This window comes from Ostrea edulis, chromosome 1 (genome assembly GCF_947568905.1).
Source record: "Ostrea edulis chromosome 1, xbOstEdul1.1, whole genome shotgun sequence".
In the NCBI taxonomy this organism is placed as follows: Eukaryota; Metazoa; Mollusca; class Bivalvia; order Ostreida; family Ostreidae; genus Ostrea; species Ostrea edulis.
The window spans coordinates 55828895-55843711 of record NC_079164.1 but is presented as its reverse complement, the minus strand read 5'-3'; the positions used below and the strand labels follow the sequence as shown (position 1 = coordinate 55843711).

At 34.7% G+C, this 14817-nt stretch overlaps 1 long non-coding RNA gene across 1 annotated transcript in view; it reads right to left on the bottom strand.

The window, feature by feature from the left end:
* Positions 1 to 13935: 13935 nt before the first annotated feature.
* The window catches only part of LOC125662123 (uncharacterized), a 3622-nt gene continuing 2740 nt past the window's right edge, over positions 13936 to 14817 (bottom strand). Inside the window, exons 1-2 of the long non-coding RNA XR_008800082.1 lie at positions 14724 to 14817; positions 13936 to 14617 (exon numbers count right to left, since the gene is read on the bottom strand). The exon at positions 14724 to 14817 is cut by the window's right edge and continues 2740 nt beyond it. This is a non-coding gene — a long non-coding RNA (uncharacterized LOC125662123). The remainder of the gene's footprint in view (positions 14618 to 14723) is intronic.

Genomic DNA, 14817 nt, shown 5'->3' with positions numbered 1-14817 from the left:
GTCTAGTGACTGTGTGATTGACAAGCATGTGAAACTGTAATTAGGTTTAGTAAGACATTCATTTCCTGAATACGCTTCTTTTTAGTTCAAATGTTGATAGTGATAACTCGAGTTATCAGACGGGGAGTATTCTGTCTGTTGTTTGCTAATTTCCATGTCAAGAATATTATTGTTTTACATTTACGTCAATTAGACTTGAATTGAATATGAATGTTTATACGTACGCTTATCTTGGTATGTTTGTGCCGCCATACTGTCAGGCAAAAGTTCTCGGAAACTAAACTGGTCTGAACGTTTGTAATCCACGGTGTAAGTAGTTATGATCATTTTACACTTGATTATTCTATTAATTACATTGTCAATTGCCTGTATCTATACTGTCAGCTATGCTCATGAATGCAATTGTGCATAATCTGAGTTTATATTTTTGCCATGTGCTTAAAGTATGGTGCGCTGTTCATGTCATCTTCTGTAGCCGATGATTATTAACTGTAATTGTCTTGATATATGAATTTAGTGAATTGAATTGGTAATTCATGTTCATAAGTCATTTGATTAGTGATGTGGAGATGGGATTTGTTGTATGTCAAGTATTGTATTACACGGATTCAGGTTTGAGAAATTTTTGTATGGAAAGCAGTATTTGTCAAAAACTTAATTTGTTTTTTTTTTTTTTTTTATTCATTGTAGCTTTTTACCACATTTACGCTGACAAACTGTGTATGACTCCACACAACGGTGAACGAGCACCACGTGTAATTGTGTGCACATGTCACATTGATGGTTAACTGTCTGTTAAAATAAACTTTCAAACGCTGATCTGAGAGTCCTTATTGAGGCAGAATAATCTAATACAAATGCAGAGTTCCTCAAGATATTTACGGAAAACTTGAAATTTCAGGTTACCTAGAATCAAAAGGTATAAGTAGCTGACTTCCTTAAGGGTGATATCTGAAAATTAATTGTATATCAAGATCCTTAATATCACTCCTCTTCACGTGGGTAGTTGTAAGTTAGTCAGCTATCTAATACAAACGCAGAGTTCCTTAAGATATTTACGGAAAACTTGAAATTTCAGGTTACCTAGAATCAAAAGGTATAAGTAGCTGACTTCCTTAAGGGTGATATCTGAAAATTAATTGTATATCAAGATCCTTTATATCACTCCTCTTCACGTGGGTAGTTGTAAGTTAGTCAGCTATCTAATACAAACGCAGAGTTCCTTAAGATATTTACGGAAAACTTGAAATTTTAGGTTACCTAGAATCAAGAGGTATAAGTACCTGACTTCCTTAAGCATGATATCTGAAAATTGAAGGCATGTGAAGATAACTAATATATGTCATATGTGAATTGGTAAATTAATACGATATTTAATACAAAGACAGAGTTCCTTAAGATATTTGCTGAAAACTTTAAATTTTAGGTTTCCTGGAATCAAAAGGTATAACTAGCTGACTTCCTTAAGGGTGATATCTGAAAATTGATGGCATATCAAGATACCTAATACCACTCCACTTCACATGGATAATTGTAAATTAGTCTGATATTTAATACAAACACAGAGTTCTTTAAGATATTTATGAAAAACTTGTAATTTCGGGTTACCAGGAATCAAAAGGTATAAGTAGCTGACTTCCTTAAGCGTTATATTTCAAAATTGATGTTATATCAAGATACCTAATATCAGATCTTGTCATATGTGCATTGGTAAATTAATCAGATATCTAAAACAAACACGGAGCTCCTTAAAATGATTTTTAAAAACTTGAAATTTCAGGTTACCTGCAACGAAAAGGTATAAGTAGCTGATTTCCTTAAGCGTGATATCTGAAAATTGATGGCATGTTAAGATACCTAATATCACTCCTCTTCACTTTGATAGTTGTAAATTAGTCAGATATTTAATACAAACAAGGAGTTCTTTAAGATATTTATGAAAAACTTGAAATGTCAGGTTACCTGGAATCAAAAGGTATAAGTAGCTGACTTCCTTATGGGTGATATCTGAAAATTGATGGCATATTAAGATACTTAATCTCACTCCTTGTCATATGTGAGATGGTAAAATAATGAGATATCTAATACAAACACAGAGTTCCTTAAGATATTTGCGAAAAACCTGAAATTTAGGCTACCTGGAATCAAAAGGTATATGTATATGTAGCTGACTTCCTTATGGGTGATATCTAAAAATTGATGGCATATCAAGATACCTAGTATCACTCCTCTTCACTTTGGTAGTTGTAAATTAGTCAGATATCTAATATAAACACAAATTTCCTTAAGATATCTAAGAAAATCTTGAAATTTCAGGTTACCAGGAATCAAAAGGTATTAGTAGCTGACTTCCTTAATGGTGATATCTGAAAATTGATGACTGATGAAGATATCTAATACCACTACTCTTCATGTGAATATTGGTAAATTAATGAGATATCCAATACAAACATGAAGTGCCTTAAGATATTTGCGAAAAACTTGAAATTTCAGGTTACCTGCAATCAAAAGGTATACGGAGCTGACTTCCTTAAGGGTGATATCTGAAAATTGATGGCATATCAAGATATCTAATATTTCTCCTCTTCACGTGGATAGTTGTATGTTAGTCAGTTATCTAATACAATCACAGAGTTCTTTAAGATATTTATGTAAAACTTGAAATTTCAGGTTACCAGGAATCAAAAGGTATACGTAGTTGACTTCCTTAAGCGTGATATCTCAAAATTGATGGCATATCAAGATACCTAATATCACTCCTCTTCACGTGGATAATTGTAAATTAGTCAGATATTTAATACAAACGCAGAGTTCCGTAAGATATGTACGGAAGACTTGAAATTTCAGGTTACCTAGAAATCAAATGGTATAAGTAGCTGACTTCCTTAAGGGTGATATCTGAAAATTGATGGCATATCAAGATATCTAATACCACTCCACTTCACATGGATAGTTGTAAATTATTCAGATATCTAATACAAACAAGGAGTTTTTAAGAGATTTATGAAAACTTTTGAAATTTCAGGTTACCAGGAATCAAAAGGTATAAGTAGCGGACTTCCTTAAGCGTGATATCTCAAAATTGATGTTATATCAAGATACCTAATATCAGATCTTGTCATATGTGCATTGGTAAATTAATCAGATATTTAATACAAAGACAGAGTTCCTTAAGATATTTGCGAAAAACCTGAAATTTTAGGCTACCTGGAATCATAAGGTATATGTAGCTGACTTCCTTATGGATGATATCTGAAAATTGATAGCATGTCAAGATACCTAGTATCACTCCTCTTCACTTTGATAGTCGTAAATTAGTCAGATATCTAATATAAACAGAAATTTCCTTAAGATATCTACAAAAATCTTGAAATTTCAGGTTACCAGGAATCAAAAGGTATAAGTAGCTGACTTCCTTAATGGTGATATCTGAAAATTGATGGCTTATGAAGATATCTAATACCACTGCTCTTCACATGAATATTGGTAAATTAATGAGATATCTAATACAAACATAGAGTGCCTTAAGATATTTGCGAAAAACTTGAAATTTCAGTTTACCTGCCATCAAAAGGTATAAGTAGCTGACTTCCTTAAGCGTGATATCTGAAAATTCATGACATATCACGATACCCAATATCACTACTCGCCATACGTATAGTTGTAAGTTAGTTAAATATATGATATAAACACGGAGTATTCACACAGATCTTGAAATTTCATTGTACCGATAATCAAAATGTATAAGTAACTGATTTCCTAAAGAGCGATATCTGAAAATTCGTGGCTTACCAAAACACCATCTATCACTTCTTGCCATATGTATAGTCGTAAATTCGTCAGATATCTAATACAAACATAAAGTTTCTTACGGTATTCACACAAATGTTGAAATTTCAGGGTAACTCGAATCAAATTGTAAAAGTAGCAGATATCTCAAAATGGATGGTATATCAAATGAATGAAGGTCTGAATTCAATCCGTATCATTTTAAAAGTAAACATTCAGTTGAAAAAGTTTATTCGTATTTTGCATTGCAACGTTATGTAATTGGGGATAATTGAGCATGAAATTTCATACGACTCCCCGTCCTCTTTAGAAATAAATATGATAGATAATAATTTTCAAACTCATTAACCTTTATCTGGTAGCTGGCTATCAATAATTATAACTTTTATATTTTGTAGTAGCTGGCTACGAGTAGCTAACTTTTCTTACTTTTAGTAGCTGGCTACTAGTAACTGGCTACTAGTAGCTAACTTTTCCTGGTTCAAGTAGCTGATTACTAGTAGCCAATTTTTCTCTTTTTAAGTAGCCAGTTACTAGTAGCTGGTTACTAGTAGCCAACTTTACCGATCTAAAAATATTTACTGCGTGATGTACCGGTAAAGACAAACTCATGATGTATATCGTCCCGTCTCACTGATGTAATCGTAAACACTTGCATATTCTGAACACGGTACAGTAGTAGAGATGGATTTTTTTGTCGACCTAGCAAACAGACGGAAATATTAACTTGTTGAGTTTTTTTTTTTTTATCTTACACAATTGAACGTTAAAACGATATGCCGAAATACAAATAAGTTTAAGGAATTTTTAATACTTTTTTAGCTCACCTGAACCGAAGGTTCAAGTGAGCTATTCTGATCACATTTTGTCCGGCGTCCGTCTGTCTGTCTGTCCGTCTGTCTGTAAACTTTTCACATTTTCGACTGCTTCTCCAGAACCACTGGGCCAATTTCAACCTAACTTGGCCAAAAGCATCCTTGGGTGAAGGGCCTTCAAGTTTGTTCAAATGAAGGGCCATTTCCCTTTCAAAGGGGAGATAATCACAAAAATGCAAAAATAGGGTGGGGTCATTTAAAAATCTTCTTCTCAAGAACCACTGGGCCAGAAGAGCTGAAATTTACCTGAAAGCTTCCTGACATATTGCAGATTCAAGTTTGTTCAAATCATGGCCCCCGGTGGTAGGATGGGGCCACAAGGGGGGATCAAAGTTTTACATACAAATATATAGGGAAAAACTTTAAAAATCTTCTTTTCAAGAACCACTAAGCCAGAAAAGCTGAGATTTACATGAAAGCTTCCTGACATAATGCAGATTCAAGTTTGTTCAAATCATGGGCCCCGGGGGTTGGATGGGGCCACAATAGGGGATCAAAGTTTTACGTACAAATATATAGGAAAAATCTTTTAAAATCTTCTTCTCAAGAACCACTGAGTCAGAAAAGCTGATTTTTACATGAAAACTTCATGACATAGTGCAGATTCAAGTTTGTTCAAATCATGGCCCCCGGGGATAGGATGGGGCCCCAAGGGGGGATCAAAGTTTTGCACACAAATATATAGGGAAAAACTTTAAAAATCTTCTTCTCAAGAACCACTAAGCCAGAAAAGCTGAGATTTACATGAAAGCTTCCTGACATAATGCAGATTCAAGTTTGTTCAAATCATGGGCCCCGGGGGTTGGATGGGGCCACAATAGGGGATCAAAGTTTTACATACAAATATATAGGGAAAAACTTTAAAAATCTTCTTCTCAAGAACCACTAAGCCAGAAAAGCTGATTTTTACATGAAAACTTTCTGACATAGTGCAGATTCAAGTTTGTTCAAATCATGGCCCCCGGGGATAAGATGGGGCCCCAAGGGGGGGGATCAAAGTTTTACATACAAATATATAGGGAAAAACTTTAAAAATCTTCTTCTCAAGAACCACTAAGCCAGAAAAGCTGAGATTTACATGAAAGCTTCCTGACATAATGCAGATTCAAGTTTGTTCAAATCATGGGCTCCGGGGGTTGGATGGGGCCACAATAGGGGATCAAAGTTTTACATACAAATATATAGGAAAAATCTTCTTCTCAAGAACCACTGAGCCAGAAAAGCTGATTTTTACATGAAAACTTTCTGACATAGTGCAGATTCAAGTTTCTTCAAATCATGGGCTCCGGGGGTAGGATGGGGCCACAAGGGGGATCAAAGTTTTACATACAAATATATAGTTAAAATCTTTTTCTCAATAACCACTGAGTCAGAAAAGCTGATATTTACAAGAAAACTTTCTGACATAGTGCAGATTCAAGTTTGTTCAAATCATGGTCCCCGGGGGGTAGGATGGGGCCACAAGTTGGGGGGGGGGGGGTCAAAGTTTTACATACAAATATAGAAAAAGGCTTTAAAAGAACCATTGGGCCAAAGAAGTTGACATTTACATGCAAGCTTTCTGACATAGTATAGATTCAAGTTTGCAAAGGGTAGTTTGGGCCATAATAGGGACCAAGGTTTTACATGCAAATATATATGGAAAGTCTTCAGATATGGGCCAAGGTGACTCAGGTGAGCGATGTGGCCCATGGGCCTCTTGTTTCATTTGCGACTCTGTGGAGCATTCCATTAGTTATCCGAGTTAATCGAGCTAGGCTACTTCATTACTTCAACAGTGTAAGGAGAGTTACCCAGGGCTGTATTAGATACAGGTTTTGAAGGAATTCCCTTACCCCTTAATTAATTTTGCCTGGATAACTTGTCATGAAGAATTTACTCTCATGTAACGAAAGTTATATTTTGAATTAATTTTAAAGCAATAATCAAAATAAAGAAAAGAAATCGAGTTTTAAAAATGCACATTTTGTTTGAATTGTGACATGTTTTTTCTTTCTTCGCATATAGAAATACAACTTGCATTTTGACATCATTCTATTAACCATGGCTTCAGCCGCTTGTATGTTTTTGGAAATCGTCTTCAAGCTACAAGGAATTGTTTTTAGACTTAATAGTCTACATTCAAATATTCACTAAACGTTGCCCATTCATGATTATATTGGCAGAGAAAAAGAAATATTGTATAACAAACAGCAAAACTAGCAAGTTTCTGTATCAGTCCCAAAAACAATCACACAAAGGCATAAACGTTGATCTTTTAATTTGATTTTTCAGATAACACCAGATCTTGTCCATTTGATGACTGATGACGAACTAAGTAGCTATTTACCAGTACACGTGGATAGATTACGCTTGAGAAAATATCTTAAACAGGAACCGGGCAAGAGGAAGAGACAGCTTTTGCAAATTCTTCACGAAAAACTCGATAACGCGAAAAGGGGCAAAAATAAAAAATAAAACCCATCGTTGTCCGAAGAAGAGGAAAACATGCGGCGCCAGTTTGGTAACAGGAATGCTGTTAAAGGCACTCGCGTCATAGAACTTGGTTGGATTCATAAAGCCCATTTAAGAACAAGGCAGGTGCGTTCCAGAACTGGCGGCGGAACAAGAAAAATTTGTATGAGGAAAGATTCAGCGAAAAATGATATTTTACGAGAGGCATTGCGACTTTTCTTCCCAAACGGCGAAAGCCAAAAAGGAAACTTAAGCGATTTTAAAACGGATCTATGGGACTTTTCCGAAAGAGTAGTTTTATAATACATGACAATACAAGAAATGTATGACACTACAAAATTGCCAATGCTGAGATTTTACTTAGCGACGTCTCCAAATGTTCCCGAAGATCCACTACCCAAGAAGGATGATGTCCTTGCAACAGCAAATGTTCCCTCAGACCCATTGCCCCAGAGAGATGATGTCCTCACAAGAGCTATGACAATAAGTGATCTCGAAGAACTTCCTGATATTGAGATGGACGAATTTGAAAATTTTGAAGCTCCTGGCCTCCCTGAAAGGAAGACCGTGGCGGAAATGGATGATCTTGGTGGGGACGATCTACCCGAGCCCGTCCTTAGGATTTCTATGGCAGATTCTGCCATATTTTTATGACAGAATCTGCCATGGGCCCCCTGGAGCAGAAATACCGAATGTACAAGCTGAGCCTACAGAAAATGTAGATGTGAAGGACATCCAAATACGGGTACACAGAGGACAAGTAATGAAGGATTTGATTGAGGCATTTAAAGATATAGAACTGAAAAACGTTATTTCTCTTTCGAAATGGTTTTGCCAAATGGTAATGTGGAGATCGCAGAAGATGGTGGAGGTGTTACTAGGGACGTTTTATCAGAATTTTGGAGCACTTTTTTTGATCAGTGTACTCTGGGGACGGAAGCCAAAGTACCTTGCCTCCGCCATGACTTTAGGGAAAATGAATGGGCAGCAATAGGGAAAATATTGTCCTTTGGGTGGCAAGCACAGCGATATTTTCCAGTTAATTTAGCCCGGCCTTTTGTTGAGCAGTGTCTTTATGGAAAGGTGTCATCGTCACTGCAGGAAGCTTTCTACAGCTACGTTCCATCGTCAGAAACTACTTTGCTGAAGGCTGCCATGAGCAACTTTGAAGAGGTTGATGCTGATGAACTGCTAGATGTCATGATGTTTCATGATTGTCGGAAAATACCGACAAAGCAGACCTTACCACTGGTAATAGAGGAAATGGCACATAAGGAAATCATACAAGCCCCAATGTTTGTTTGCGACTGTTTCCATCCCGTCGTGAGAAATCTCATGAATTCAGATGAGCTGGAGAAAGCGTATAATAAACTGATCCCGACAGGAAGAGGTGTAATACGTATCTTGTTCTTCCCTGAAAACATGTCTGCGGATGAATTGAGCACAGCTAATCACCTGAAACGATTTGTTAAAGAACTCACCTCCGACAAATTGAAAAGGTTTCTTAGATTTTGTACGGGATCAGATCTTGTAGCGGTTGACAAGATTACTGTCAATTTCGTGAATGTGACCGGTTTAGCCAGGCGCCCAGTGGCCCACACTTGCAGCTGCCTCTTGGAACTTTCAAAGACATTTGACAGTTTCCCCCAATTCCGCTCTGAGTTTAACTCTGTTCTAGATTCGAATTATTGGGAAATGGACTTTATCTAAACGCGGAATGATCTATTATTTCTGTCATACGATGATCCGTTGATTGTTTATGTGACATTTTGATATGTCAAAGAGAATTCTGATAGTCAGTAACATAGGAGATACGCACACATCCTTTTTTCTTTGAAATAATAATGTTCATAGTTTCAAACTGGACAATTCATTTTGACATTTCTAAACAATTGTTTAAATCAATATTTTTCAGATGTGTTGCAAATAGCATTTTCTTTTATTTGAACTGTTTATTGAATATCAATATGTTGGTTGAATTTTAGGGGGGGGGGGGTGCTGTCATTTGTTTCTTTTAGGGTTTAAAAGCGATTATTTTGTAATCTAATTTTGATATAAATGTTAGATAAACAATGAATCTAATAAAATCTTGTCTGTAGTTATATCAAGCAATTGTATACAAGTTGTATGGAACTTAACCTTATCCTACGGACTGGCGATAGAAAAGAGGGCTTGTGAATTTTTTAGGAGCAAAATTTGTCCACAATTTATGGGCACGCTTGATTTATCTACACCTTTCAATTTTCCTAATGAAGTGCTGTAGAGTAGACATTTGATGTACAACGTTAAACGGTGTAATTCAAGTCCACTATGGGAGGAGAAAGGTAAACAATACATTACACACACTTGGACTTTCAAACTCGGCACATTGTAGTAAATAGAGGTTTGACCTGAAACATTTATAAATACTAGAAGCGTGTTTCAATTAAGGTAGGTAAATACTATTAGAAATTTCTGTCAATCAATTTTTTTTTCATTTAAATAACTTTAACAACTCATAAACTAACTAAAAAACCCATATTAGACATACCTTTGCGGGTTTATTTTTATACTATGTGCTACAGAGCACATATACCCCCAAATGCAAAAGCCAAATTTTAACACAAGAATGCATGATCTCATGTTTTACTAAAAATATGCACCAAAGCACATCATATTAAGCTATAATATATAAAAACCAATAGCTATTCATTTATCGAGAGAATTTTTAAAGATATTCAATTTAAAACATACACAATTGCTGTTTAATCTGCTCACATCCTTCAGAAAAAAATCACAGAATATCGCAATTTTGAAAAATTCTCAAAATCTAAATTGTTTACATGCCAGTTTTTCTTTAAAAATATTTAGAATTATATCTAAGGTTAAGAAAAAAACATATTTTACCGTAGTTGACCAGAGATATTTTGCAAAATGGTCTCTTGAATACGTAAACCCCCATTTTTGAATTTAAGTTTTACAATTATTCTTTGCACACTTTGAAAAGAGTACATTGTAACAGCAAATACAGTCTTAAAATCAAGATTAACAGAATATGACAATATATATATATGTAAAGCATACTGAAAATTTTGTCCTACCAGACAATTGGAAGACAAGGTGGGGGGGGGGGGGGGGGGCTCCCCCACCCCTTCCTTTTCTCACAATTTTTTTGGTGTGTGTGTTATTCTTTTTTTGTTTGGCTATCAATCATATCATACATAAAAATACCTACATGCTATCTCATACTTATAGAAAAAATAAATATAGTGTAACATATGTGTAGATTCTAGCAACTACAGCTCATGTACAAATAAATTTTTTTCTTGAAAGTACTTGTGAAGAAGAGTTCAAATATTCAACAACTTTGCTGATGATTTTCTGAGGATTTATAATTCTGGGTTTCTTTGAACCAAACACAAACTCACTAAAAACAGTTTGAATTCCACGGTGAGGGTCACGACTATGTATGATTTTTAACTTGTTCAGGCTTAGATTGCAAGCTATGAGCCTTTTAGAGATCAATGTAGATATTACATTGCTTTGTACCATTGGAGCTAGTGAGGACTTGATACTATAATAATTCAAGGTAACTATATCTACGATTCACATTTGAATGCTAAATTTGACTCGTACAGTTCTCGTAAACTACAAACATCAGACAAAGAAGTTATAACTGGAACTTTCTAGTCGGTGTTTAAAATTTAAAACCGGATACGTAAAAGCACGGACTTTCCTTAAGAAAAAAATCTAGATAGAAAACGTAATAAGAAAAAAAAATTGTGTTTGTGAGGGATTCGAACCCGGTCGTTTTAAAAACGAACATATCTTTACATATTAAATTCGACGACCTTGTCCACTGAATCACGCAGTAGACGATACATTTCTAAGGAAAATTAACGAACAGGTGAAGTTGAAAATAATATCAGTGAAGTTGTTTAGATTTTTTTGAATTTTTCAACAACAAAAAATGTCACCGTGAAACAAAATTTCAAAGCGACAGTTTTTTTAGTGGAAAACTCGAAGAACATATTCATGCTAAATTTATTTTGTCTCACGGAGGCAGTTTTTCTGAAATTCGGGGATACCCCACCATTTTAACGCTAAAAATCATATAAATCGATTATTGCTTGATTTAAACTCGAATTATTTTGGCTAATTTTTGTCAATACACGTCTTTTAAATTTATTTTCAAAAATGTTTGAATCAACATAAAAGTTCCAATTGGTGTTATCATATATTTGAATAACTTGATTTTATCGATCTCTCATGTGACACCTTTAGGGAAATTAACGTGAGACGTGCAACACCTTCTTTGCCCACGTGTAGGATTTGATAAAATAGGTTTCCACTTTGATTAATCTATGGAGAAATGTAAGATGAATGTGAGTAAGGGATAATGCAGTTCTCTATTCGGGCATCTGACTTGTATATGGAGCGCCAAATTAATATAAACTCAAATAATTGAAGATAACTTTTAATTATTTGAAGATATCATCAATCCAATTATTTCTTTCATCAATTGACATGATGCACGCATCAATCCAACCATATTGCGCGCAATAATTGAATTAATGCGTGTAGCAATTCAGTTAATGAGATCAATAATCAATTTGATGCGCGCATGAATTCCATTATTATGCGCACTAATATTAAATGATTAATTGATGCGCGCATCCTTGTGGTGGAAATATTGCTCGCGAAAATTAATTTAGAGTTCGTTATAAATGATTTGATGATCTATATTTAATTCAATTCAAGATATATTAAATCATTCACAACGATATTGTGTAAGGAATTAATGCAAGCATTAATTCTTTTGAAAGAGAACAACATTTCAATTAAAGAGATCATTAATTCAATTGTAGATATGTTGAATTGAAGATATCTCTAATCAGGTAGTTATTCTCTCTAAAATATTTATTGCACGCATCAATTGAATTGACAGGGGATGCTTACTCCTCTTAGGCACCTGACCTACCTCTGGTATACCCAGGCGTCTGTATTTGCCCAACTCTTTTTTTTTTTGTATTGCTTATAGGAGTTAGGAGATTGATCACTGTTCGTTATCGTCACCTTTCACCTATTGTTTAAAGAACGAAAGGACTTCTGGGGGTTTCGATGGCTGGACACATTGAGCCTAAAACCTTCAAAGATTTATCGGTGCACGCCCCTTCCGAACCATTGCCTGTCAAAGGTTTTCGGTCCACTCTGGTTCGGAACAGAATGGACCGAAAACTCTTGGCTAGCAAAGATGGCCCTTTTCTTATGCCTCGTTCACACGGATGCGCATTAAATTTTACTTCGCATCAGATTTGATGCGAAGTAAAATAATGCGCATTAAATTAATTCGAATTAAATAGCGTTCACACGGCAGTAATATTTAATGCGAAGTAAACTAATGCGCATTAAATTCGTATGCATCTCTATTAAAGGGTGCGCGAAATAAATTAAAGAATAGACTATGTTATTGAAAATTATTTTTATAGATATTTTAATGAATATTGTGTAGATCTATACAGAATTCTTTGTTCAAAACGCTATATAGGCCTACATGTAGTATACTACATGTTTACAATTTAGGCCTACATACATAATTCTGATCTACACATAAGGAGTTTTTTGTCGTGTTTATTTATATGTTCCCAAGAAATTACTTGTTATTTCCTCCGACAACCAGCATTCAATCTAGACAATCTATTGTTTCTTCATGGGCCCAATTTTAAAACTTCGGAACGTCTTTTTCACCATTCCGCTGACTACTGTTATGACGTAATTTTTAATTACTAATACGTATTATAAGTCTACTGTGACGTCATATGGTATAAAAATTAACAATGAGCGGCATATGTTTTAAAAAATGTAAAAAAGAAAATCATATTATCACTATTTTAAAACATTGTTGTCGTATTTAAAAACAATTCCTTCCACATGTATTACTCAGTATGCCTATGCAGAGCACAGATTTACGTCTGACGTTATCTAATGACATGCTGTTTGTACATGTTTTTAGTGATTATTATCATTTTGCTTAGTTTTTCGTACAAAACTAACATTAATATATATAGCTGACCATGGGTATGATGCATGTGACCCAAATTGGCCATTACGCACGCGTCTACATTTAATTCGAATTAGCTTCGCTTAGCGTTCACACGGAGCTAATGCGAAGTAAATTTAATTCGCATTAAATCGCGACGTCAATTTTAATTCGAAGTAAACTAATGCGCATTAAAATCTCCGTGTGAACGCGGTTCAGATTTAATTCGCATTAACTTACGTTTAATGCGAATTAAATTCTTCGTGTGAACGAGGCATTAAACTGAAATATTTCATCTCTTTGACCCCTATCAAAATCCCTCTGCATGATTCGACTGTCCAGTGTTTTGGTTTTAAGATGTGATAAATTGGTTTGTTCTCTTTGTTAACATTTACATAAACGTTTTCGGCGTTTATGCATAAATCATAACGAAAACAAACCAATTGCTTACATCATGGAAAAAAGGCAGCATTTCAATTTATGGACATTATCATTCAATCCTCGATTTAATATAAAACTTTTGAATTATGAAAATGTGCGATATTTTTTATATTTGTTTTCAATAATAAGAAATCCTCGTCTGTGAGCTCCAGCGAGTCATCCTACCTACATGTATATTGTATGTCATTTTATATGCACGTGCTTTTAATCCTTTAATTCATAATCTCTCTCTCTCTCTCACTCTCTCTCTCTCTCTCTCTCTCTCTCCAGCACCCCTTTTCTTCTACATGAAATTAAATGGATTGATGACATCGTCGATAACAGTTCGTTGTTGTGATGTAAACTCAGACAAAGTACTAATAGTTGAAAATGGATATATTCATATATAAACCTCGTCGTTGTAAACAACTCATACTACAATTTATATGCATTTGGGCGAACCTTTAAGACATATCTTTAAAGGGTTCTTGTACTATACAATAGTTCGAAAAAAAATATCATGTCTGCTTTTCTTTAAAAGTTTGCATAAACGTGCTAGTATGCACGTAAGGTGATTATTATTTATAATTATATGTAAGACAATATTATGTACAAATAACTGTAACTGTAATTCTAATTCCATGTAAACAAAATCAATTCGTGGAGAGAAAACACCATAAAAATGAACAACATGTTTGCCTGAAAAATCTCTGATAAATATGAATTAAGCAAAATCTTCTAATTCACATAAAATTATTTCTCTCAATTGTATGTATAGCTCCTTTGCCTCTGTTGCAGTGGTCGGATAATTCATTTGGCCTTCTTCCATTAAAATCTTGCACAGCTCTGAAATATTTTCAATAGCACATAGTATTTTTGATGTTGTTTCCTCTTCACAGATATTGATTTCGTATTCATCCACTGTACATAGATGGTCATGCACATGATACAAATGGGGGAGATTGTACAGTAATACTGGACGCTTGCCTCCACCGACGCCGTTGTCGTTGGACTGCAGTCTGTGCGTGTTCCATGTATCCCGTATCTCATCCAGATTTTTCTGTATACACAAAAAATAATTGAACCATTAGAAAGTATTAGAACCACGAATGATAGGACGTGTAAGCTTTATCTTTTTTATACAAAATGTAAAATAGGAAACGTACCTGAATAATATCCATGAAGCAGAACTGAATTATGCATTTGTCTATCATATTACTGTTGAAAAAGTCATTGTCGTCTTTACCAATTGCAAGGTCT